The 24,993-nt window shown below is 43.1% G+C and overlaps 1 pseudogene across 1 annotated transcript; it reads left to right on the forward strand.

Annotated features, from left to right (window-relative positions):
* Nucleotides 1-5,529: 5,529 nt before the first annotated feature.
* On the forward strand, nucleotides 5,530-17,780 carry LOC306642401 (microtubule-associated protein 10-like; annotated as a pseudogene). The gene is made up of 2 exons (XR_013766833.1): nucleotides 5,530-7,884; nucleotides 17,494-17,780. The product of XR_013766833.1 is annotated as a microtubule-associated protein 10-like (transcript).
* The last annotated feature ends 7,213 nt before the right edge of the window (nucleotides 17,781-24,993 follow it).

A 24,993-nucleotide genomic window follows, 5' to 3' on the forward strand; every position in this document is an offset into this window, starting at 1 on the left:
AACCCTTCTAAAGGATGGGAGGTGGGACCATGTCCATTCTCCTGGGACCTGGTGTTAGGTCGGAATTTGAGTGACTATATGAGGGAGAGTGAAGCAACTGAGGCAGAGGGCAGTGTGCCAAAACAGCGACCAATCAAATGGGCAGAAAAACTACACTGACCCTTATGTTCACCTACCACTCAGCAGGACCCCTGCCCATTCTGGCCTATAAAGACCCTGGGCAGCCAGAGCCATGTGTAATTTCTCAGGCTCCCTACCCTCACCTGTATCCCGGGGGACTGGAAATTTAGCCTGAGAGCCAAATTCCAATAAAGCTTGATTTGGCCACTTACTGTCTAATTTTATTTGGCCACTAGCCCTGCCCCCGAGCTTACACCTGGGAAGTAGGAGGAGCAGCCCATGTGTGCTGGGTCTCTATCTATGGCTACAGTGCTGTCCCAGTAGGCCAGGCTATGCAGAAGGGCAGCATAGCAAAAGACCCACATTTCAGAAAGCAAACTGAAGGAGTGGCTGTGGAGTCTATTTTTAGCTGGGCTGGATCCTGGCTCCCTTCAGAGGCTGCATCTACTGAGAATAATCACTTAAAAGAAGCAGACCTTCTGACTGCCTGGTGTCAGTACAGCCTCAGCTGGGGCTGCATCAGGGGTCCCTTTTCTCCTACCGCACTGAAAGTCTTCAGAGAACGTCTCATCCAGTGCCTGAACAAAGAGGAAACCTGCAGGGAAGTCCTACACATCAGAAATCCAGAAATTGGCACAGGGAGAAGAACCCTTAATCCTGTTTACTTGAATCTCCCAACTAGGCCTCGCATTCAGTCTACCATAACTGTGAAACGTAAGGCCAACTGAGCGCAGCAGGTTTCTCCAAAAAGATGCACCTTCTCCAGCAGGTTTGCCTGGGTTTCTATGAAGCACAATTCCGTACAAAGAACACCACAGGCACTGCTGTTTCCTTTAAAATATTTGTTAAGTTTTAGCTCAGGATATTTTCCAAACTCTTGAGCTTTAAAAAAGCAAGTACCATAAGAGGTTCTATTCTTCATTTATTAGTTTGTTACATACAAACACCATGTACAGAAAGAAGGCACTGTGCTCCTTGCTGAAGACATGCAAGAATAAAATGACATGATCAAGGAACTTAGAACTAGGGGCAGTAACTCATGTGCAAGATTCATACAAGACAGAAAAATAGATTAAGCACAACAGGGAAAGAAAGATAACTACCAGGAAAGAATTTCAAAAAGGACACAGCATTTGAGTCAGACATTAAATAGAGGAGGTCTGAGCTCTGTGAAGAAACAGAGGGCAGACACGCTGGGAGGGATGCAAACTGGAACAGCAGCCCCACCAGGGAACTGCAGTGCATAAACTGGGATCAGTAGGTGGTAGAAAGGAAGCCAGGGAGGTGTATGGGATCTGGTCTAGAGGTTGTGGATTGCTGGGGAGGACCATGCTATTATTATTTTAAATGTAACTTGTGGTCTTCACCCTAATGTAGTCGGTGGAGAGTTTAGGAAGTAAATCAAAAGGCACTATGTGTGTGTGAAAGCAAGGAGAGAGGGGTCTCTTCTTGCTGTAAAATGTGTGCAGAATGGCCCTCTTCTTCCAGTGCCGGGCACGGAGGACTGAGGCCAGGGCAGAAGGACCACCAGATGTGCTTGGCCTGTAAGACCTGTTAATACGAGGGATGTCATTTACAGATGGCCCACTTACAGATGCCCTTTATTGTAAGTGGCGACCTGGGACGGCTGTCACAACTGGACTCTGGGTAGACCAGCAGCTCACAGCTGCAGCAGGGAAACAGCTTTTCCCTTGGTGGCATCATTACACACTAGTCAGCTGCTCAGAGATACGGATTGGTGCACAGTCAGCACTCCAACATGCTGGACGTTCAGTCTTTTATGGCTGATCTGACACCTCTGAAAGAGAATGCAATGACCTTTTATGAAAAGATTCACACACACACACACACACACAAGTATAGAAGAGAACAACACAGTCCCCATCCCCTCACAGATTCAGGAATCATCAAGCCCTGGCCATGTCTGCCTTCCCTGTTATCCCTTCTATCCTGAGACATTATAAAGCCAGCTCCTGGCTCAGCCGCTTCCTTCCCCCACTTCAGTTTGCATCTCTTAGGTGCAAGCATGTTTTCTTAAAGAACCTTCAGAATGTTGACATGCTCAACCTTTAACAAACCTTCATATCATCTAATATCAGTCTCTAGTCAAACTGCGTCACTGTTGCAAGCTGGTCATTTGTTCAGATGGCTTAAGGGCTTGAACAGGGTGCACACATCACATTTGGGGGTTGTGTCTCTTGTTAAGGCTAAATTTGGAGCAGCCCTCCTCTCTTTGAGCCCTTGCCATGCCCTTAACTATCTGTTTAAGTAGGGTCACTCTTCTTACAAAACATACTACCTCCTGTGTTGGTCTCTTTGCTTCCTTGTGTTATTGTTCCTTTGTGCCACAAAATACATTTTTGATTTGGATATTGTCAGTTTCCTATATGTTAACATTTTCCTCGGGCATGGGCAAGTAAGCCAAAGGATGTTTGTCTAGTGGGATGGACACAACCTGTGTTTTCAAGAAACTGAACTGAATTTTAATGCAGTGTTACCATTCCATTCATTGCCATGTTGAATTTGTATTTAACCTCTTCAAGTCAGTTTGTTTGTTTCATTATGATTGTACCAGAGACCCCCATGGGGTGCCATGAAAGGTTGTGGTCAGACTCTCCTGAAGTTTCAGTCTGCTTAATAAGTTTATCAAGGCTTTTGGTTTATTTCTGACATTGGAAGTTATGAAAAAAAAAAAAAACAATAGCTATCTTTTGGAGGATAAATAATATTAGTAGTAATTTAAAATAAATCCAACTTAGACCTAATTCTGTTAAGAGGAAGAACTATTAATTTCAGTCTAGACAGTCTAAGGTACCAGTCTTCCCTGGAGCAGAGCAAAGGCTGAGGCAACATGGCAGGCAGGCTCAGCCCCATAGGGCAACTTCTAGTAAACCTCTCAGGGGGCTTTCTGCAACCTTTGGAGTCCCTGGGGCAGGCTGTCACTGCTGCTGCTGCTCCACTGGCATCTCTGGACATGGCACATGTTGATAGTGGTGCTTCTTAGCTAACAATCACCACTTCATTTCTTCCACTTCCCCTTGAAGGTGTGAAAGGAGCTATGACTATGTGAATGTATACACTTTTCTGATGTTTGCTGGCAGGATTGCAATACCATCCTGCTTGCTAGAGAGCTGTTAAGCAGTAACCTAGTCATTGACAATATGCCAGGAAGTGGGTGGTCATGCTCAAACAACAGAACAGGCTCCCTTGGTAACAGTGATCTTAGATAGAGTGAACAGACCTCTGGAAGGGGGCCCAACCATCTTTCAGCATGCCCTGAGGAAGTATGAGACAATCTGAGAGGATGCTCCCAGAGTTTGTGAACCTGGGCTGGAATTACAGTTATGAACAGTGAGTAAGCTGGTATTTTAACCCAGGACTGTTCAACTTGAAGCCTGTGCTGATTCCACCATGCTATACTTCTTGCCAGTGAGTCTTAGTTTCCACGGCTCCTCCTTTCAATCATGCATACCATTTGGCTTATCAATGAACCCATGCTTTCCAATCCCTTGAGGTGCTGCACAATTTCACTCTCCCCCTCCTTTCTGGCAGATTAATCAGTAGGGTGTAGGCCACTCTTTCCCTCCAGTCAGTAGTGGAGCTCTTGTTTACTCTCCACCCCCACCTCAGCTCCTGCCTTCCTGCCCACTTGGCAGCCTTTTCTTGCCCTTCTTTAGTGAATGAATTTCCAGTAACAATTTCTACAGGCTCATTTAAACTATAATGCTGAGCCTTGGTTAGAATTCAAAAGCTATTTGTTATGCATATTGAAAGTAGCAATCATGCTCTGATGGTAACTCTGGCAGAGTTATGGGATGTTAAATTAGTTTAATGACAGCACATGGGAAAACTATTACTTCCTCCTTGCCAGAAACTGAGAAACAGAAAGGAGGAAAATACTTGGAATGAAAAGATCTGACATATTAACTGAGGACAAAGTCATCTCATCTTTACCAACAACAGAATATAAGGAGATATTATTATGGTTCTGGTTTTTGCCATGTTTAGGTGTGTGAGGGTGCAACTCAGGTAGAAAAGGGGACATGTGGCTTAGATTCCAGAAGCCTCCAATCAAGTCTTGGGGTAAGGGACGTCTTTCTGGGCAGGCTTTTATCTGGGGTCCTGAATGAAGACCAGAGATATCTGATGTGGTCTGGAGCCTTGAAATGCAAGCCTCTGGGAATCCATGGAGCACAGGGGAGCTGCTGTAGCCTGTTTCTCCAGGAATTTTCAGAGGTGAGGTTCCCAGCTTGTCACAGCAAGCCAGCATCTGATGGGTTTTAAACTACGGTTGAGGGCTCTGACCTTGCTGTTTCATGTTTCTGAAATTAAAACTGCACATTGTTTCCATCTTTTAAAAAAGTTCCTCTTAGAATTGTCTTAATTTAGCTATTTATTACATCCTCACCTTCTTGTTATATACTTTTACATGGGGAATGGAAGCACTAGTGTCAAGAGAACAGGCAGTCCTCAACTCACCATGAAGTTACCTCCTGAGGTACTCACTGTAGGCTGAAAATGTCACCCCTAACCTGCGGCACTGTGGCTTACCGAGCCTGGTGCAGACGTGCTCAGAACAGCTGACCGCGGTAGGGCAAAATCCCCTAAGGCAAAGCCCAGTTTATAATCAAGCACCGAATACCTTATGTAATGGATTCAATGCTTTATAAAACAATGGTTGTATGGGCAAACTTTCCCACTATTGTAAGATCAAAACAAAACAAGACAAATTCCAAGTTGGGGATTGTCTGTATTCCTAAATAAGGAGATTGAACTCCATTTCCTCCTAAGTAGGTCCTCACAGGTTCTTTCCTCAGCTCCTGGCGGCAAGCCCTTCCAGTCCCGACTGCCTCACGGTGGTGAGTTTGCACCCCTGGAGGGTAAGAGATGCTGGCCGAACAGACCTCGCAGGATCCTGGAGGGTGAGGGATGCTGGCTGAACAGACCTCACAGGATCCTGGAGTTCTGGTTCTGGCTGAACACACCTCGCAGGTCACTGGTCGGACCTCAGGGTGGGCATGAGGTCTGACCCAGGTGGCTGTCCCACACGGACCCGGGATGCCAGCTGCAGCGGCGCGGGCAGGGCAGGCGGTGGGGCCTGGTGGGAAGGGGCTCCCCGACGGCGGCTGTCCACACGGGGCCGCGTGCCGTCGGTCCTGCGGGGTCACGGAGGGCCCTGCTCACTTCAGCGTCAGGCCCCACCCCAGGTTACATGGGACCTGCCATTATAAACCTGCTCTGCCCTGGGTCTCTGCGTCCACCCAGCGACCCGGACCCCACGCGCTGGGCCTTCTGCCTCGGGGCCTGGCAGCAGGCAGACCCAGTTTTAGGAGACTTCCGGTCACCCCCTCGCCTCTCGCGAGAGCGCGCGCCCGCCACTTCCGGCTGCGGCGCTGCCTGGCAACCGGGATGGCGGTTGAGCGGATCTTCTTGCTGGAGCTGCTGATGGAGTAGGTGCGCCTGGAAGCCGAGCCGCCGCCCGGCCCAGCCGTTGCCTTATGGCTGCTGGATTTCCCGCCACTTCTGGTTCGCGCGCCCGCCAGGCCCACCGTGCTGCCCGGCGGCGCCCGGGGCTTCGGGCTCGGCAAGGCCTGCGTGTTCCGCCTGCGCCCTGCCGCCCTGCACCGCCCTGTGCCGCCCGCGCCGCGGCGCCGCGCCTGCTGGGCGCCTGCGAAGTCCCGGTGCCCGCCGCCCGCCGCCCGCCGGCCCGGCAGCTGGGGCACTTTCGTCCTGCTGGACCCGGCGGGACGGCGCATTGGGGATCTGGCGCTGTTCTGCCGCCTGACGGAGCTGGACGGCCGCGCCCGTGACCCCGCCGGCTAGGCCCCTGCCGCCCTCGGTCCCCAGGACGCGGCCCCCGCTGCCCTCGACCCCGCCGCGGCGCAGGAAGGAGTCCCCAGCCCTGCCTGTGCGGGCTCCGCGGAGAACAGCAAACCTGGCCCTGCGGAGGCTGCGGACACCAGTGTCAGCACCATCCAGGGAGGAAGACGCCGAGCTGAACCTGGAAACCAACACCTTTTGCCCTCCTCCTCTGTATTACTCTCACTTGACCCAAGAAAGGACGCCTCCTGCAGGCGCCAAAATCACCATTGAGCCCTAAAGGGACGGACCTGAGGAACTGGGTGATGCCTTGCCGGAAAAAGTACATGTAAACCCTCCAACACATCTGAGCCCTCCAAACGGTACAGATTCTGCAACGCAGGGGACTCCTGCGGTGCTTTTGAGTCCACCAGGGAGTCAGGATGTAGGAGCCCTTAATGAATCTACATGCCCTCAAACTGAGCAAAATACAGTCAATACAATAAGGCAGCTTCCTTTGCTGAATGCTTTGTTAATTGAGCTGTCCTTGTTATACAACCAACCCATGGGGAGCCCAACTCATGTGCATCCCCACTTAGCCTGGTTGTATAGAACCGAGGATAAGAAGGTACCAGAATCTTGTGTCAAATCCACGAGTCAGTCTGAATCTAAGGGTAAGTTTTCAGTGGGGGACCATCAAAAGTCAGTGAGCCTTCAGTGTAGAAAGAACCAAGTTGAAACCTTAAGAAAGGTAAATATTTTGAGAACAGTGGCAACTGTCAAAAAAGGATGACTAGGGGTCGTCTACTTTGTGGCCTAACAAATACACTCAAACTCCTTTTAAAGCAGACAAATCCTGACATATTAGTAGTTCATGAAAAGAGAATAGTACAGAAAAATAAATGCAAGCACAAACGTTGGGTACAAGTACAAAACTGAGAATTCCATCTTCTAAAGTTAAAGTATTAAGCTTTGCAGAACAAAGTCAGAAGCCACATCAGCTGCCTAGAGATAAGTATTTAGATTCAGATGCATCTTCTGCTGAAAATAGTGATACCTCAAGGCAAATTAGTGAAGTCTTTGATGAGCCCAACACAATTAAAGAAAAAAGTCAACTGATTGTGGTGAAAACAACCAGTAGTGGTTCATTGGGAAGAATTATGAGTTCTGCAGAGTCCATTATTCCAAGAAGATTGACTCCTACAAATATTTCAGAAGATAAACTGGAAACCAGAGTCCAAAGTCCATGTGTTTTCTAACAGCATGCTGTTGCTGACAGAATTGGAAATAAAGAAAGAGATGATTGTGGCAGGTCAGAACCACAGATTATGATGTTCCTGCTGAAATGAGTGAAAATAGTTGCCATGAAAGCATCTCAGAACTGAAGTATTCAGATGGTTTCACCAGCCCTTGCTATTCAGAAGACTTCTACACCACTGAGGAGACCAGCAAGAGTTTGCAAACTCATGATAGCAGTCCAGGGGCAGGAATTTCATGTAACAGTAGCTCTAGTGAAGCAACGCCATCCTCAAGGAAAAGTAGCAGAGAAAAGAGTTCTGTTCTTCGCCTACCCTTTTCGGCTGGATCACCAGTACTCTCACAAAAGAGAAGGTATCTTTCAAAAACTCAGGACAAAATCATGGAGAAGGCATCTAGTAACTCCACCAGTAATTAATCCTCATCCCACGGGACTGAGGAAAAAGAAAGCCAGAGAGAACAAAAAGTAGGCATATCTCTAAGGGTAAAAAAAGAGGTCAAGACTTCTCTATGAAACTTAAAGCAGAAACTGGTTGCAAATGGTCAGAAAAAAAAGCCCGTCACTGTGGACATCTCACGTGAGTTCTTACCTACCCTCTAATTTGTCAGAACTGGAACTCAACGTTCTGGATGGCAGTACATCAGATCACTTTGAAGAAGAGGATGACATTGGTTCACTGAGAATTTCAAAGCAATACAAAGATATCTGTGAGTTACTAATAAACACCTCTGGGATATACAGTGTAAAAATGTGCTTTAAAAAATTTATGTGTACTGTTAAAATTTTTAATTACATTATTTTAGTGCATAAATTATGTGAATAGTTTTTATAAGAAAAGTAAAAGTCACTCTTTATGCTTAACTAGTATTCTACCTTAAAGCTGATAATATTGATCATGAGATCACCTCATAACTTAGTAAGATTTCTTTATGAGTTATTTAAAAATAAAAGTTTCTAAACTTTTAAAATATGAAACATTCTAAAGCTGACTTCATTAAAAGAAGGTTAATAAGGATAGCTGCAAATTTTAATGGGATTCGGTTATTTAACAAATATATAAGATATTTTGTGAGATGCAGAAAGATAAAAAAAATTAATATACAGTTCCTGCTCTTAAAAGAGCTTACAGCATGTGTGTGTGTGTACAATGTATGTGTGTATACACACACACACACACACACACACACACACACACAATATCAGAGAGGTACACATCCTGGGATCCACAATAGATGGAGTCCCTTTTAATAGTGTTCTATATCTTCATTTAACCACAATCTGCATGATTGCTTGATTAATGTTTGTCTTCCACTAGTCTGAAGTGTTGTGATGAGAAGGACCCTGTCTATTTTTAGCACCCAGCACAGTCCTTGCCATGTCATTGGGATGCAGTGAAAATATTTGTTGAACAAAATAAATGATTACTAGCATTTAAAATACCTTATGAAAAGTTATAGAAAAAAAAATTTTAGTAGTAATAAAAAGCAGAAACCCTGAAAGAAACCTGTGAAAACCCTTATTAAGATATGTTTGACTAATATTTGTGTTTTGCTGCTGCATGTGAACAATCTTTAGGTGTTCTCTGAAGCATCTGGAGAGGGGAGTTTAAAAAAAAAAAAGTTGTCTTCCTGTGTGGTTTCTTGAATAGGAGTTCAGTGCATTGCTTGTCAGTTGAGATTCAGTGGTTATTTTTAATGTGTGAAAACTTGTTTTCAAGTCTAGTGATAATTTATAATTTCTTCCATTGATTTTATACTTTGACTTTATTCTGTGTTCAGATATTTGCATATATTTTCTTCTGAGCTCTAATTTTTTGACTTTGAATATGTGAAGGTCCTAATTTTCCTTTTTTTATAAGTAATCAATTATATGGTATTATCTCCTGAATGATTATAATAGTAGGTAAGATTTAGAGAGATGGTAAGAAGAGAAGAGGGTGTTCTGTGTGGGGGACCAGCATGCATAAAAGATTAATGGACACCAGCATGCGATTCATGGGAGATGGAGAATTTTACCTTGATTTGAATAATAGGTTCTGCTACACAGTAATAGTTGAGTAATCCATTTTACTTTGCTCACTAAGGTTCCCAGCACCAGAGTAAATTCCCAAAGGTAGGAATTGGGCTTTTAATTATTTTGAGTCTTCCTTCATCTGTAGTTATAGCCATGGCTAATCATCAGCCAGACTTATTGGTGGCTTGGTGAGATTTCTAACTCTTTATCTCCAGTCATCCAGTCCAATAGGTGAGTTTCAGATCCTTACTTGTTCTAACTTGGATAAAATACGTGGAGAGTTGTACAGAATGACAGTACATGAACCAAGATTTGCAGGATTTTTCTCATTTTTAACCTAAATACAAAAAAAAAAAAAAAAGAAAAAATCTGACGTGGTCAAGACCAAGATATTCTTCCTGACTTTCTTCAGGAATCGGTCGTGCCAAGCAGACACTGACTTCAGGATGGATATCTTGAGGTTGGAGTGCTGACCCTTCATGCATTTTCTTATTTTCCAAACAGTTCCTAGGTTTATTACACTAATAAGATATAGCCATTTAGAAAAGGTTAGAAAATTCAGATAAGAGCTTTTGCTTTAAAATATGTACTAAGGAAAGATTATGGTCCTTCCCTCCCAAAATCCTGCTGAAAAGAGAGGTGTAAAAATAACAACCTAAAGTTCACAGAAAATACCAGTGGTGGACAAGACAGTTGGAGGAACTTCTGGACGATCAAAGCAGATGGGACTAAGTTGATGAAAAATGGGGCTAGAAATCCACCCTTTGGCATAGCCAGGAGAGCACTGCCTGAAGAAGACTCCGTGGGTCAGAGAGCACAGCCACCAAGCCAGCAGCAGCAGGAGGCTTCTCCAAGTGCTAAGTTAAGTTGGGTATGGCTTTGTGCAGGGTGTCAGCACTGTGGGGACACAATAACTGCCTTCCACTCAGGAGGAAAGGGAGCTCTGAGCCAGAGCATGAGTGAAGACCAAATTTTCTAAAATACAAGGAGACTGTACCAGCACAGGGAGCACCAAACGTTTCCCTGCAAACCTAGGTAAGGACCCTGTCTGTAGGCTTCGTCGTTTTTGTGTATCATGTCGGTCCGTGACAGGTTCACAAGAACGCTTCCTTTAAGTGCCTCTGGGATGCCAGTGAGGCCCATGGGGCAGGAGATGTCCCAGTCCATCATAATAGAGCAGTACAAAGCTTACAGAATGAGGTGGAGATGATGGAACTTGGCTTTGAATCAGATATTGAGTAGAAGAACACTTGGCATCAGGACTCTGAGTTTTAGAGGAGAGACTGTGTTTGTCCCAGAATAGTACAGGGCAGATTAGACAAGTTCCCAGTTCCTGAGTGATAGTAAGACAACAGCCAAAGATTGATGTTGGGAGATAGCATGGAATGGAGTGGCCCCTGAGTCAGGAGTTGGTCATGACTGTTTGAAAGAATGTGTGTGTTTCATTTCCTTTTTGTCTTCACCTTGGTGTTTTTTTTTTTTTTTTTATTGTAAACAAATGGGATACATATTGTTTCTCTGTTTGTACATGGCGTAAAGGCATACCATTTGTGTAATCATAAATTTACATAGAGTAATGTTGTTTGATTCATTCTGTTATTTTTTCCCTTCCCCCCACCCCTCCCACCCCTCTTTACCCTCTATACAGTACTTCCTTCCTCCATACTTGCCCCCTTCCCTAACCCTAACTCTAACCCTAACACTAACCCTTCCCTCCCCCCCATTATGTGTCATCCTCCACTTATTAGCGATATCATTCGTCCTTTGGCTTTTTGAGATTGGCTTATCTCACTTAGCATGATATTCTCCAATTTCATCCATTTGCCTGCAAATGCCATAATTTTATCATTCTTTATGGCTGAGTAATATTCCATTGTCACCTTGGTTTTAATTCAGCTCTTTTTGAAGGATCTGATTCTATAAAAGCAATGGGGAATGGATTTGTTCATGGCTCATAATTGATTTGAAATCCTAGAGGAAGAGCCACAAGCCCCCAGAGTCTGCATGTCCATATACTAAGAAAAAAAATGCAGGGACTCTTAGAAGCCCTTCCTTTCTACCCAGAGATTTCTCCTTCAGCTGTCTGCTAAAACCTCGGAATTGGGACTGATTTCTGGACCCAGGATGATGAAACAATGGGTTGCTGTAGATGTAGAGGAGCCTGCGGTTGCATTGTTCTGGAAATGGTTGCTTGCGTATTCAGAATCTGTGAAAATGTTTGCAGGTACTTTGGGGCAGCATTTATTAGCCTGAGGCGAAAGATCTTTCTAATCTGAGAATGTCCTGAGTGTGGACATGTGCTGCTTGTTGGCAGCCTCAAGTTTCCAGGTGAAACCTTCCATTTCAGCTGCTTTTCTGCATGTCTGATTTCTTGGGACTGCTCTCCTGCCTTCCTGATCACCTCTAAGGATGAGTGTGAGAGCTTCTTACTCAAATTATGGCCTTGCTCTTTAATGAAAATGAGAGGTACTAAAAAAGTCACTTGATGTCATCTTTGTTGTCAGTACTTTGGCACTAATGCCCTCTTACCTGGGTGAGCACGTCCCAGCTCACAAGGCCTTTCATAACCTCGTTTTGTCTTAACAAGAGTCCAGCGAACTTAGATGAGGAAATGGAGGCTATTTCCATACTCATTGCCTATCTCACATCCACAGAGAACTGACCCAGAAAATTCATGTTCCTTCAATACTTATATAACTTCCACAAGCAGGGTGGACAGCAGTAGTGTATAAATAGATAAAATCCCAATTTTAAGCTGGAGGCAGTGGTGCATGCCTATAATCCCAGTGGCTTGGGAGGCTAAGGCAGGAAGATGGTGAGTTCAAAGCCTGCGTTAGCAACAGGGAGGCACCAAGCAACTCAGTGAGACCCTGTCTCTAAATAAAATACAAAAAAGGACTGGGAATGTGTGCTTAGGGTCTAAGTTGCTGAGGCTGGCCTTAAACTTGTGATCCTCCTGCCTCAGCCTCCCAAGGCTCTGGGCTTACAGGCATGTGCCACTGTGCCATGATTTCAAATTCTTAAGGTTGATGAATATGATTCTTATATTTACACAACCAAAAGTGACTTTTGTAGTTTGTAGGAAGAGTTTAAGAATTTTTTTTTCCTGAAGAGGTTTCTGTGGCTCTTTATGTTCATTCCCATGGGAGAAAAGCTGGCAGCACTACCCTAACATGATTCAATCAGCCTTACCTGCTCCGGCCGCCTCTGCAAGTGTGTATGTGGAGCATGTCTTACTTGTTTCCTTCCCCCAGTCACCACAAGGAGCCTACCATAGTACTTCCCATAAAATATATTTTCTCAGTTAATTTGTGCTATTGTTAACCAAAATGCCACAAACTGGGAAACGTAAGGAAGAGAAATTTGTTTCTCACTGACCTGGAGGCTGCTGGAGAAGCCAACAGGCTCAGCATCTGTTAAGGACCTCATCCACCTCCAAGTTAGCACCTTAGTGCCCTTATCCTCCTGTATCGGGCTGACAGATTTGACTCCATGGGAAAGTTATAGGCCAGGCTATATGGACAATGACTGAACAGACTCCATTTTGCTCTGAGACTCCCAGGTTATTTAGGAAATGTTTCTCCCATGGGAACACCCCCCCTCTGTACCCATCAACAGTTTCTTAGCAATAAAAAATGACAATTCTTATATGATAAAAAAACTGTTCTTTGTGATTCCTAGTTTTCGTAAACAATGCACCATGTTAACAGTGATGTTACAGTGATTGTGTGGATGTTAGTAACCACTCTTTAGTTTGTACCTAGGTAAGGGTCATTTTGACCTACTTTCCCCTTTGCTGATTTCATAATGTTAGCTTGTAATTTGAATCATAGCAACAGACACTTATAATTGATGTAATGATTTTTGGTATAAAAATCCCTGCAACCCTATGGTCAGGGCTGTTCTCCCAATTGCCATTTTTGGGGCATTGTGTGAGACAATCAGCTGGCTGGCTAATAAAGTCTCTCAAATTTGGACTTCTCAGTGGTGATCAGTCTGTAAGATGAGCCCCACAACTTTGAAGGGCCCAGCGAGATACTTGCTGCCTAGTGGGTAACCACTGCTCACCACTGACCTGAAACACTCCTGTGGAGGGGAGAGAGGCCACAATGTTGCTGCTAGGGGAAGGTCTCTGAGAGACATTCCTCAGCCCCAGGCTGCATGGTCTGTGGAGCCCCGCCCCAGGACTGAACTAAGTTCTCTGTCACCTGTTTCTGTGCCCCTGGGGGCCTGGTAAGTCTGTTTCTTGCAGATCTGTATCTGGAGACTCTGAGGAAGGCTGGACACAGCATTGCTTCCTGAGTCTGGGACTGTGGGAAGATGTTGCCCAGGCCCTCAGGTCAGAAATCAGGAGTGGCCGCTTGTCATTCTCTTTGGTATCTTACCTGTTCTTTGTTTGTCTTTTTCTGTTTTTTTGCTGCCCTTGAGTGTGGACATTTGTTGGTCTCCCTCATGTTTGTCATGTACCCCCTTCAATGCATATTGACCAATTTCCAGGAATTCCAGAGAAGGGCCACTGACACCAGGACCTGGTATGACATCTATTCTGTCTCTAAATGCTATGCAAGAGAATTGCCAACTTTCACTGTCAGATGGCCCCTTTAGGGGACCACCAAATTGTCTTTGGGCTGCCTGGACATCCTGATCAAATGTCTTATATTCAATTTTTTTTTTTAAAAATATGGTTAAAACGGTTTTTAACCTGGTTCACCAAAACTTGCATTGAAATGTAAACTCTGCCAACAGGAACTCCCAACTGTTGAAGCTGGTCCACCAAAATGCCATGCTAACATTTTGATGGCTGCTATACAAGAGGACCAGAAAAAAACAGTTTAGAACAAGACCCCGACCTGAGGGGGCTCTCCCAAGGAGAACAATGGAAGCAGCTCCCTTGCTGTCTTTTTGGGAAACTACTTCAGGGAGGGATGGGGCATAACCTTTGTCTATATTCTTTGAATTCTTTTCATCTCTGATGAGCTGAACCACATCAGAATGGTGGCCTAAAAAGACCTTTAAAATTCTATTTTTTAAGTTCATCATTTTGATCTGTTGCACCTAGGTTAATTTTTTGATCAGACCTATTCTATCCAACTTTAAAGTCTATCTAATGCTCTGTTTCATTCAGAGGCCTGTGTCAGATTTTTAAAATCCAATGATTTTAAAAAATAAGCCACAAGGCCTCTGTCCATCTGTTTATTTTATGTATATGTACACCAGTGTATTGTCACAAATACATATGTTAGTACCAAAATTGACATATGAGCTCATAAATTTTAAAAAATGGATCCAAATGCTTCTGGTTCACATGATTTAAAAGGTTTTTAAATTGGGTGTATGAAAGTATGGCTTTCAAGTTACTAACAGTTTTGTTTCTAGGTGGTCAAAATGATAAAAATATTAATTTTATAAAATGTCTAATATCCATTGTTTCTAGATTTTTCTTCAATGGGGAAGAAATGACTGATGCTGCCCAATACATTTCTCTGGTATCTGGTATCTGGTTTAAAAAAAAAAAAAACTAAATTAGATTTGACTTACATGGGATTGATCATGGATATATTTGTTAGAGACATCTGATTGATTTACAGAGTTAAAATGCTAACTGTTAAATATAACATCAAGTACTCTTAGCTCCTTAAATTCCATAGGGTAACATACTTAAAACATTGGTGTTTTTATAAATTAATAAATAAAAAAGGTTGAAACTTACTTTGTCATCATGAAAAACAAGGTTACTAAAAGTCTCGACAGGTATAATTCTATATAAAGGGTCCAAAAGTTTCATCTACATTTTAAATAAATTCTATAAATAACAAAGTATTTCATCTTGTTAAAATGGAGTAATTTATCTAAATTTGGAAATTTACAAGAGTTGTTTCAGAGTATGAATTTTTTTAAAAAGAGGGGATCAACAGATTAAAAGATTCTAGACATAAAAATATATTTAGTAAAAACATGTTTCTAGATTTTAAAAAAAGTATGTGATAAATAAAGCTCTAATACACCTAAGTAAATAACAAGAGGGTCTAATTAAGTGATTTTAAAAAGTGTAAATTAAGGGTAAATTTTAAAAGCTTTATGTGTACATATAAGTAACACAACATTTAAAACTATTCAAGGTTTTTCCCTAAGGTCAAATATTAATGCACTGATATAAACCATAGTTCAGTCTATATGCTAAAATGACAAGTAATTCTTGAAATATTAATTTTAACATCATGTCTGTTAAGTTTTATTCTCTAGAACAACTAGTCTTAAAAGTCAGGAGTTTATACAACTGGTTAAACAGCAACTGTTATTTTACAGTATTGTACTATATTACAAAGTCTAAAAAAAAAAACTAAACTTGGTTAATATAAAAACATCAATGTAATTATGATTGTATTAGTCTTCTTTATATATTAAATGTGTTATATCTTCCCAGGTATACAAGTCTTTAAAATGAAGGTTTGAAAGAACATTTTATCACGCTGGTGTTCTCCAACCTAAAGTTGTAATGGTTATTTTTAACTTATAAGAATAGCAAATTTTATTGGGGATTTATCATTTAATGTTCTGTAACTGGACCTGAACCTTATGTTACCTTCTACATTGGGATAAAAATGTAAGTATATTTCTAAAAGTTAATGAGAGACTGATTTGTTTACAGGTTAATGTTGTGAAACATAAAAATATTTTGCCACGTTACTACACAAAAGAAAAATTAAAAGCTCTTTCAGCTTTCTTTAATTTATGTTTTAGATGTAATATATTGTGTTAACAAACATTCATGTAGACATAGGAAGCAATATATATAAACTTTGTAAAATGACATTTAAAAAAGAAGACAAAGATCAATTTCAGAACTAGACCACTTTACCTAAGAATTGTGAAGAGCCTCACCTTACCTAAGATAAGGCTCTGCCTCCCACCTTACTACATGTTAGAGTGACTCCAAAATAAGCCCGAATTCAGTTCATTTAAAGTTATAATGAAAAGATTGTTTTTCTGTTGTTGTTGTTGTAAAATTACTGTGATCTCAAACAGGGGATATAATATATACTTTAACTGCTACCTGTTAGTGCCTTAACAAAAGTATATTAGGCCATCATCTATAGATAGGTAATAAATAAAAGGGGTAAAAATAACTAAGAAATTATAAACATTAAAGTTAAAGCCTCTTACTTTAAGACTGGTAAGACTGGTTTGCTGGATATTTAACCCCAAGACTTAAAAACTAAAATTAAGATAAAGGAGGCCAAAAAAAAAAAAATTTGTCTCTTGCCCTCAGTCAGTCTGAATCCAGGGAACAGAAGAACATCTCTAAGGAGCTTATAACTCTGGTCCACATGGACTGCCGATCAGAGAGATGGTTGAGACCACTAGAGGATGAAAAGCCAATCAGTGCACCTGCTGCAGAGGAGGGTCTTGGAAAAGGGGAGACATGCCTTATGCTTCCAAAGAAAGCCACCTCATCAAGGGACCCTACCTAGCAAAAGGAGCTAAGGAACGTGCTCTCAAAATTCCCCATGAGTGACCCCTATGGGAACTCAGCTGACCCTTAACAACAGATAGAAACAAGTCAATTGACCAACTTGATCTTAAACACCTAGCAAAAAACAGTTAAAACCCAAACTGTTATGACATTTTAAAATGTCATGGACATTTTAAAAACACAAAAATAGTTATTTAATGTGACTTGAGATATTTACACAAAATCAGGTGACATTAGGTAACTTAACTACATGTTGTGTTTACATTTCTGATAACGCCAACAATGTTAAAGATTTACAATTAACGTCTTATCCTCTCCAGCCTTGTTAGGCTTTGTTAGGCCTTGTTACGGGGACAGCATCTCAGCCCTTCCACCTCCTGGTAAGAAATTATTGATTTCTGTCATCTTCATGCTATTCATTGACATGTTCCAGATGCTATTTATTTTGTGCTCATGTTTTCTTGTTTCTTTCATAGAATCAGAATTTTACCCCTAGATAGACGCAAATTCAGAAAAGGGAGTTCAGACTGCTTGCAGTACCTTATGTGGCCCCCTCTCAACTCTAAGCAACAAGAAGGTCATTTGCCCTTTTTCCTTACAGCAGTAAGAAGTCCCTAAAATGAAAGGGGTAATAAAAAATTTTTTAAAGACAGTCAGTATAGATAGGTAATTAGGTTGAATCACAAAAATAAAGGCCAGTTTGGGTCCCAAAATTTGGAGGCAAAAAACCCTCTGAGAGATGAAAATGTTAATGCTTCCAGAGCCCTTCCTCCACCCATAGCAAGATAACCTGCTCCTACTCCAATCTGTCATTAAGTCTCTCCAACAGGTTCAACTTATGAGAACCATCCGCAAGAGACCACTGATTTCCAACACCCATTCCAGTCAGAAGACTATGTCTATGTCAAAAGGTTCCACAAAGAAGGATTAATACTCACCTGAAATGGAGGGGACCTTACTCAACATGGAGTCATCACATCTGAGTCAAGACAACAGAAAAATGGACAGCCCTTAGAGACCCCAACCACCCTGTAAAGGTAAGACTGAAAAATGTTAATCATGTTTTTCTTCTTGCTTAGACTATGTTATAAGGCCTGGGCTACTAAAATAACGTACTTTGTCCATCAAATTAATATATATACATGGCCACTACAACCCGTTAATTTAAAAGATAAATCAAGGATTCTTACACCTCTACTATGGTACTTGGGACTTCCTCAGGCCCATATGACAACCATCTGTAGGCCCTGAGGGAACACGGTTTGCTTGTATGTCAGGAGTAACTCCATGCTTGTCCCTTCAACTTTTCGAGATTACCAAATGGGATGAATTCTGGGTTACTGTTCACGATTATGGAGAGGGAGAAAGGGATTATCTGGGGCTAATACAACCATCTAAATGAGCGGCCCCTGTCTTAGTTCCCCCCCTAATGGGATTAGGTAGAGCTGGCACCGCTGCCATAGGGACCACTGCATTCACTACAGGAGACCAAAATTTCAACACCAGAAATAGACAAATAGATATAAACTTAAGTAAATTTAAAAAACTCTATAAGTCACTTTTAAAAATTCCCTTGATTCACTTGCTAAGGTAGTTTTACAAAACAGAAGAGGGTTAAATATGCTGTTTTTAAAATAAAAAGGATTATGTTTGGCCTTAGGGGAGACCTGTTGTTTGTGTACTAACCACTCAGGTGTCATTCGTGATAGTTTATCTTTGATTAGGAAAAGACTCAAGAAAAGGGAGGAAAAGCCAAAATAGAAATTAGTACCCAAAATCTGTTCTCTTGGTCCCCCTGGTTAACTACTTTAATAACCACGATGGCAGAACCCCTCATCCTAATTATGATGGGACTTTTAATTGGGCCATGCATGATAAACTGTTTAAATATGTTAGAGATAGAATCCAATCTGTTAAACTAATGGTGTTACACACCCACTACAATCACCTCTACACTAATAATGAATCAATGATTTGATTATGTACATAAAACCAGTGGGGAATGTGACAATCCATGGAGATTTGACTCCATGGAAATGTTACAGGCCAGGTTACATGGGCAATGACTACACAGACTCTATTTTGCTCTGAGACTTCATGTTATATAGGAAATCCTTCCCCCATGGAAACACCCTGCTCTGTACGCATCAACAGTTGCTTAGCTTCTCCCATGGGAACACTCCACCTTTGTACCCATCATCAGTTACTTAGCAATACAAAATGACAAAATGACAGTTCTTATATGATAAAACATCTTTCTTTTTTGGTTCCTATGTTTCCTAAGCAATGCACCATGTTAACGGTGACATCAACAGTGATTGTATGGATGTTAGTAACCATTCTTTAGTTTGTACCTAAACTTCCCTCTCTGCTGATGATTTCAGGTCTCATGATGTTAGCTTGTAATTTTGAATCATAGCAACAGACACTTACATTTGATGTAACGACTTACGGTATAAAAACCACTGAAACCCTATGGTTGAGGCTATTCTCCCAATAACCATTTTTGGGGTGTTGTGTGAGAGCAAGCTGTCTAAAAAAGGCTCTCAAATTTGACCTTCTCAGTGGTGATGGGTCTGTGCTTAAGTTGTGCCCCATAACACACCAAAGAGGAGAAATGTGTCCTCATGGCAGAAGAAACAGGGCAAGAAAGGTGACTCCCTCACAAGCCCTTCCATAGGACACCTCTCATTCCTGAGGGTGGAGCCCTCAAGATGGTCACCTCCCCAGCCTTGCCATCCTGTGGGTCTTTGTGGTAGAACTTGTTGCCCAGATTGATTGTGGATATGATTTTATGTGATGAAAACTGCCAAGCAGATGGTTGTTTGCTAGTTTTAAAGGTTTAGAGTCCTCTATAGCTGTTGTAAAACATATACTGTTTAAAGCTTTTTAAATATGAGTTTGAAAAGCTAAGGTGCTGGGATTGTGTGGCCCTGGAGCTAGTGGACAGTCCACACTCCTCGTCTGACTTCTCTGTGGCCCTCAATGGTTCTCCGCTTCTTCTCCTCAGATGTCCTCAGCTTTGCTCTCTTCTGGTTTTCTCCAGAACTGTCCTCCAGGCTCCCTATCTCTGCTCTGCATCCTAACACTGCCCTCCAGCTCTTGCTCCTACTCCATGATGCTTCCCACAGCCTCGCTCAGCTCACCCCACTGCTTCAAAAGCAACTGAGGCATCTTTGCTCCCCAACACGATCCTCTCTCAAGGTGCAGATTTCTCTACCTGAAGTGTCAGTTGTCTGCCACAAGTGTCTGACGGTGGCAGTGCACGCTGTGGCTTGATTCCCATCCACAGAGCAGCATGCTCTGGGCTTCCTGAGCTGAAGGCTCTCCCTTTGCACCCCAGCCATCTACACTGTGGCTGCCTTCACTGTGCTTGGGGTGACCCCTGTGGGTGGCATCAGTAGCCAACTGTGGATTCTGGCTTCTGCCTGGGGTTTGTCGGTGGAGGCACTGGCAGGAGGGTGGAGGGCAAGAGAGGGCAGTGGGCCTGAGTACCTGAGCCCCTCCTGTGGCCAGCCTTGGGTAGATCATGTGACAGTCCTACCGAGACAGTCATGGCTCTTGTGGGACAGTCCTTTATGGCTGTGGTCACTGGAGCAGCCCTCAGCTGTGGGACTGACCAGCCCCTCTACCTTGGTGCCCTGGGTGCTGATCCTGTGGCCCTGCACCATTCTGATTTGGTCTTCCTGACTCTGCCCACCCTCTACAGAGCTCCTTGTGAGCCTGCTGCAGTGCACCATCTTGTCAAGGGCCTGACTGCGCCCCTTCCCAGCTCAGCACCAGCATCAGTAGGCTGCTTAGGCAAAGGACTGGCAGCACCCTCCCCTGCCTGCTCCATATCCCATCACCCCATCGATGCCACTTCCTGCAGTCAGAGTTGAACTGCCTTTCTCCTCCCCTGCTGGCCCTTTACTGGTCTTGGCTCATCCAATCCACTCACTGCATAGCTACGTGATCTCTTAAAAACAGAAATCAGGCCACATTCTTTCTCTGCTTAAAACTCATTAGGACTTTCAGAGTAAAATCCGAATTCCTCTCTGCAGGCCCATAGGTCTGTGTGCTTGGACCTCTGCTCCCTCTGCCCTGCTGCAGGCAAGCCACCTGACTGCTGTTGCTTTTACACCTCAGGATTTTCCATGCTCCTCCTTGTCACCTCTTTGGAGAGGCCTTAGGACAGTAATGTCAAATTTGGTTTCTCATTCCAACTTCCCTACCTGCTGTCTTCTGCATTGCACCTAGTCAACTCCTATAGTCTCCTACAGCATATGCAACATGTAATTATGCATATCAGTAATTTTTATGCTTGTTTACAGTCCTTCCTTGCTCATATTTTGTCTTTTTCACTAGTCTTTAAGTCTCTGATGGCAAGGACCAACTTGCCCACCACTGTAGATTCAGCTGTAACACAGTGCTTGCTGTGAACACAGTTGCTGACATTCAGTAAACATTTGTTCAATACACAGAGGCTTAAATATTCAAGTGGTGGAGAAACAAACACTAGTACTTAAAAGGTTCACAAGAAGTAGCAGCAAAACTGAGGAGAGGATTTTACATATGTACACGTGTATCCATCCGCACCCCAGTGGATGACAACTGTTCATCTGTTGCAAATCTAAAAACACCACTCACTGCAGAAGAAGTTTCAATTACACAGGGGAGATTAAAATTGCAGCACTTGGGAATAATTACAACAATGTTTTCCTTTATATATGCTCAAGAACAAAAGAAGAAAAAGGAAAGATCGGCATGAAAACCCAATGGAAGAACATTTCAAACACTAATCAAATGACTATTACAATCCCAGGAAAATTATCTCAAAGCCTCAGATCTTTGGTCTGAGGTCTGAAGACTAATCCCTCAAAGATGTGGTTTAACTCCATAATTCCAAACAGCTCAGACTGAGCAGGAATGTTTTAAGTCACCCTGCTCTGATGAGAACCATTAAGTGAAGGGCTGAGGTCCGGTTCATGCCGCCTCAGGCAGCAGTGTTTTCTGATTGAGATCCGTTTGTGTCCACAGCCACCCAGCCACTTAGCATTCTGAGTCCTTGGTTGCAATTATTTTTCAGGTATCTGGTTTATTCCTTACCACTGTGTGATAACTTTTGTGTTTTAAGCTTCTTTTCATGGTCTAAATAATTTTCTAGCGGGCTGTAGTAGCATCTTTGAATCTTGCTACCATAAATCCATTGTCTTTGGAAAAACAAGTTGCCTGATTTTCCTCTGGGGAAGACTCTCACTCCTTGCTTCTTGAGCTCTGCGACTAGATGTGCCTAGTCCCACTTCTCATTTGAAACACCTCCTCCTCTCCCAGTGAACGCACTCAGCCCATGCTTCCACATGAGGAGCTGCCAGGTGGCTGCCCTGGGTAAGCCCTCCTGCCTCACAGATCCGAGGGTCTGCCTGAAGAGGGGCCAACTTGGAGAGAAGAATAGGAACACTGGGTCCTGGCCACAGTTGGGTCTGGGCCACACAATCCAAAAAGGGTTAGTTCTTGGACTGGTACATTACATTAGTGAGAAATTCACTTTTAAAATATAAATACTGTTTTGGATTAGGGGGAGTCTCTCAATGGAAACAAAATCTTGAATATAGTAAGCACTGATTTCCACCATTTTGGCCTTTGTGTTGAGCCCCATGAAAGAGCTAGAAGACTCCCTTGATGGAAATGAGTAAGAACACAAACCCCTGCCCTAATGAAGGTTCCTAAATGTATTAATTATAACTATTTCCAGGCCATTCCTGCTGTCTGGAAGACTTTCTCTTTGACCTTCTGTGTGGGAAGCCATCCATGTTTAGCAGAATCAGACTTGACTGAGCCATGGGATACAGAGAGGTCTGACTCGCTGGAACTGGCAGTCATGAGAGATGGATTCAGACAGCCTGGGTTAGGTGACCCTGTACAGAGTTGGCTCACCCCTGAGGAAATGCAAATTCTCTAAGCAAATGACTTCCCTCACTCCACCTCATCCTGTTCCTCACAGAAGAAGCCCCTCCTGGTCCCCTTTTACCTGTGTGACTATAAACAAAGGGAAGGTGGGCTTCTCCATCTTGTTTTGAGACCAGATCTTGGCATGGTCCAATCCATCACACCCCTTCCCATTTGAAAAGATTATTGACTCTCATGTTTCTTTAATTAGATAAGCTTCTTAGTGATTAATCAACAGCTGGCACCATACTCCTACAGAAACCCTTTATCTCATCCACACCGGACATGACAGGAGAACCTCCGCACCTCTGAAAAACAAGTGAATCTCTGAAGTTTGTGCTGATTTAAAGTTAGAATTCATTTATTCATTCTGAAGAAAACATTTCTTTGTTTTTGTCAACAGCTATATTTGCAACCAAACAGATCAATTTAGCTTAATGCTGTACCTAATTAAGGAATTTAAAACTATTTAAAAGATATAATACATTTCTCAGAATTTAAATGTGACTGAAGCAGGATAGCAAATTTAAGGACAGCCTCAGCAATTTGGCCAGGCCCTAAGCAACTTAGCGAGACCCTGCCTCCAAAAGTAAAAAGGGCTGTGGGTGTGGCTCAGTGGCTGAGCACCCCTGGGTTCAATCTCCAGTACAAAGAAAATTTAAATGCCACAAATATTGTGCTTAAATGACTGCTGTGTAGATGGAAACCACTAGGTGAAGGACACCAACCCAGTATCAATCCCCTAATGTGAGCACATATTAAAATGTGACGAATAATCCTGACATTTCTATCATTCCTTTTTTTTGTGGTGGGGGGGGAGTATAGGGATTGCTCTCAGGAGTACTGGACCACTGAGCCACATCCCCAGCCCTATTTTGTATTTCTTTTTTTTTTTTTTTTTAGAGACAGGGTCTCACTGAGTTGCTTAGGGCCTCACTAAGTTGCTTAGGCTGGCTTTGAACTCATGATCCTCCTGCCTCAGCCTCCCAAGCTCTGGGATTGAAGGTGTGCACCACCACGCTCAGCTCTATCATTCTAGGGATACAGTCCAAGGAGGGGAGTGGAGCAGCTTGTAGGTTGAACTGCAGTGCTGCTCACCCAACAGCCTTCCAAAGCCCACACTTGGGTTCTTCATGGAGTTAGACACCTGTGGAGGAGCATCCTTGACTACTGTGCCCACCTGTAGGTGGCAATGGTCCTGTCTCACTTCTGGAATTTCTTTCATAACTAATGAATGGAACTTTTTTTTTTTATTGTCAAACTATCAGTTTTTATTGCTGAAAAGGGGAAGGCACAGGTTCCTGCTTGAGATGACAGGCGCCAGCTGGGCAGCTGGGTTGCTGGCAGGCTCCCTACAGGTGGCTGGGTGCCTCTGCCTCAGCTGGCTCTGCCCACGTGCACCAGCACTCAGCAGGGATGCCCATCCTGGTTCCTAGGGAGAGGCCAGTTCCCTGAGAATGAGCAGAAGGCTCCAGCCTCTTGACCCTGGTGAGCAGTGATGCCTCCCACCTGTCTGCTATTTGACCCAGCAGCTCCTGGGCTAGCTGACCCAAGACTGGGGAGAGAATCCCCAGCTGGGGGCAGGATGGATGGGCTCACCTTGCAAATGGTGCAGAGAGGAGGAAAGAGCAGCTCCTAGGTGTTCTCTAGATAGTATGTCAGAGCTAGACTGTCCAGCTTTTTTTATCACATTCATAGTTTTCAAAGTATTCAGACTTTTTGCAATGTGACTGGTAGTCCATGACATTTATTTCTCCATCTGTCTCTTGCGTCAGTAAAAGTATCCTTTTTTGTCCCACCAGTTTTTACTCAGGCTGATCCAAGAGCTGGTTTTCAAATTCATTATTCCTAGGCTCCCTACAGTTGATCCATGGACTCAACCCGTAGAATGTCTTCCTATACATGCTTTGAATGCTGGAGTTGCTGAATGAAGTGACTTCCATTGACGTGCACTTATTATTTAATTTGCTTTATTTCCAGCTTCTGGTAACAGTATACTGAACTATGGGGGGAAGCTTTTCCTGCAATCAAAATTTCCTATTATTTCCTATTTGATGTCTACAAAGTTTCCTTAAAATTTTTTTCCTAATATTTTTAGTGCTAAGGTCCTGGGTTTGAAGGACTTTTAAGAATTTATCTATTTATTTTCATGGTACTGGTAATTGAACCCAGGGCTTTAAAAGACTTATTTTGTAAACATATGTTGTGCTCAGTAAAGAGTCCTTCAGAATAAAAACAAAACCTGGATACTGATAATACAAATATCCAATTTTGAATATGAGACTCTTCTTATTGAAAGGGCAATCAGAGGAAGATACATGGTGGCTGGGGATGTAGCTCAGTCAGTGGTAGATGCTCACTTTACATGAGTTTGATCCCCAGCACCATTATAGAAAGGAGT

Source organism: Sciurus vulgaris (genome assembly GCF_902686455.1).
Source record: "Sciurus vulgaris genome assembly, chromosome: 12".
Lineage (NCBI taxonomy): Eukaryota > Metazoa > Chordata > Mammalia > Rodentia > Sciuridae > Sciurus > Sciurus vulgaris.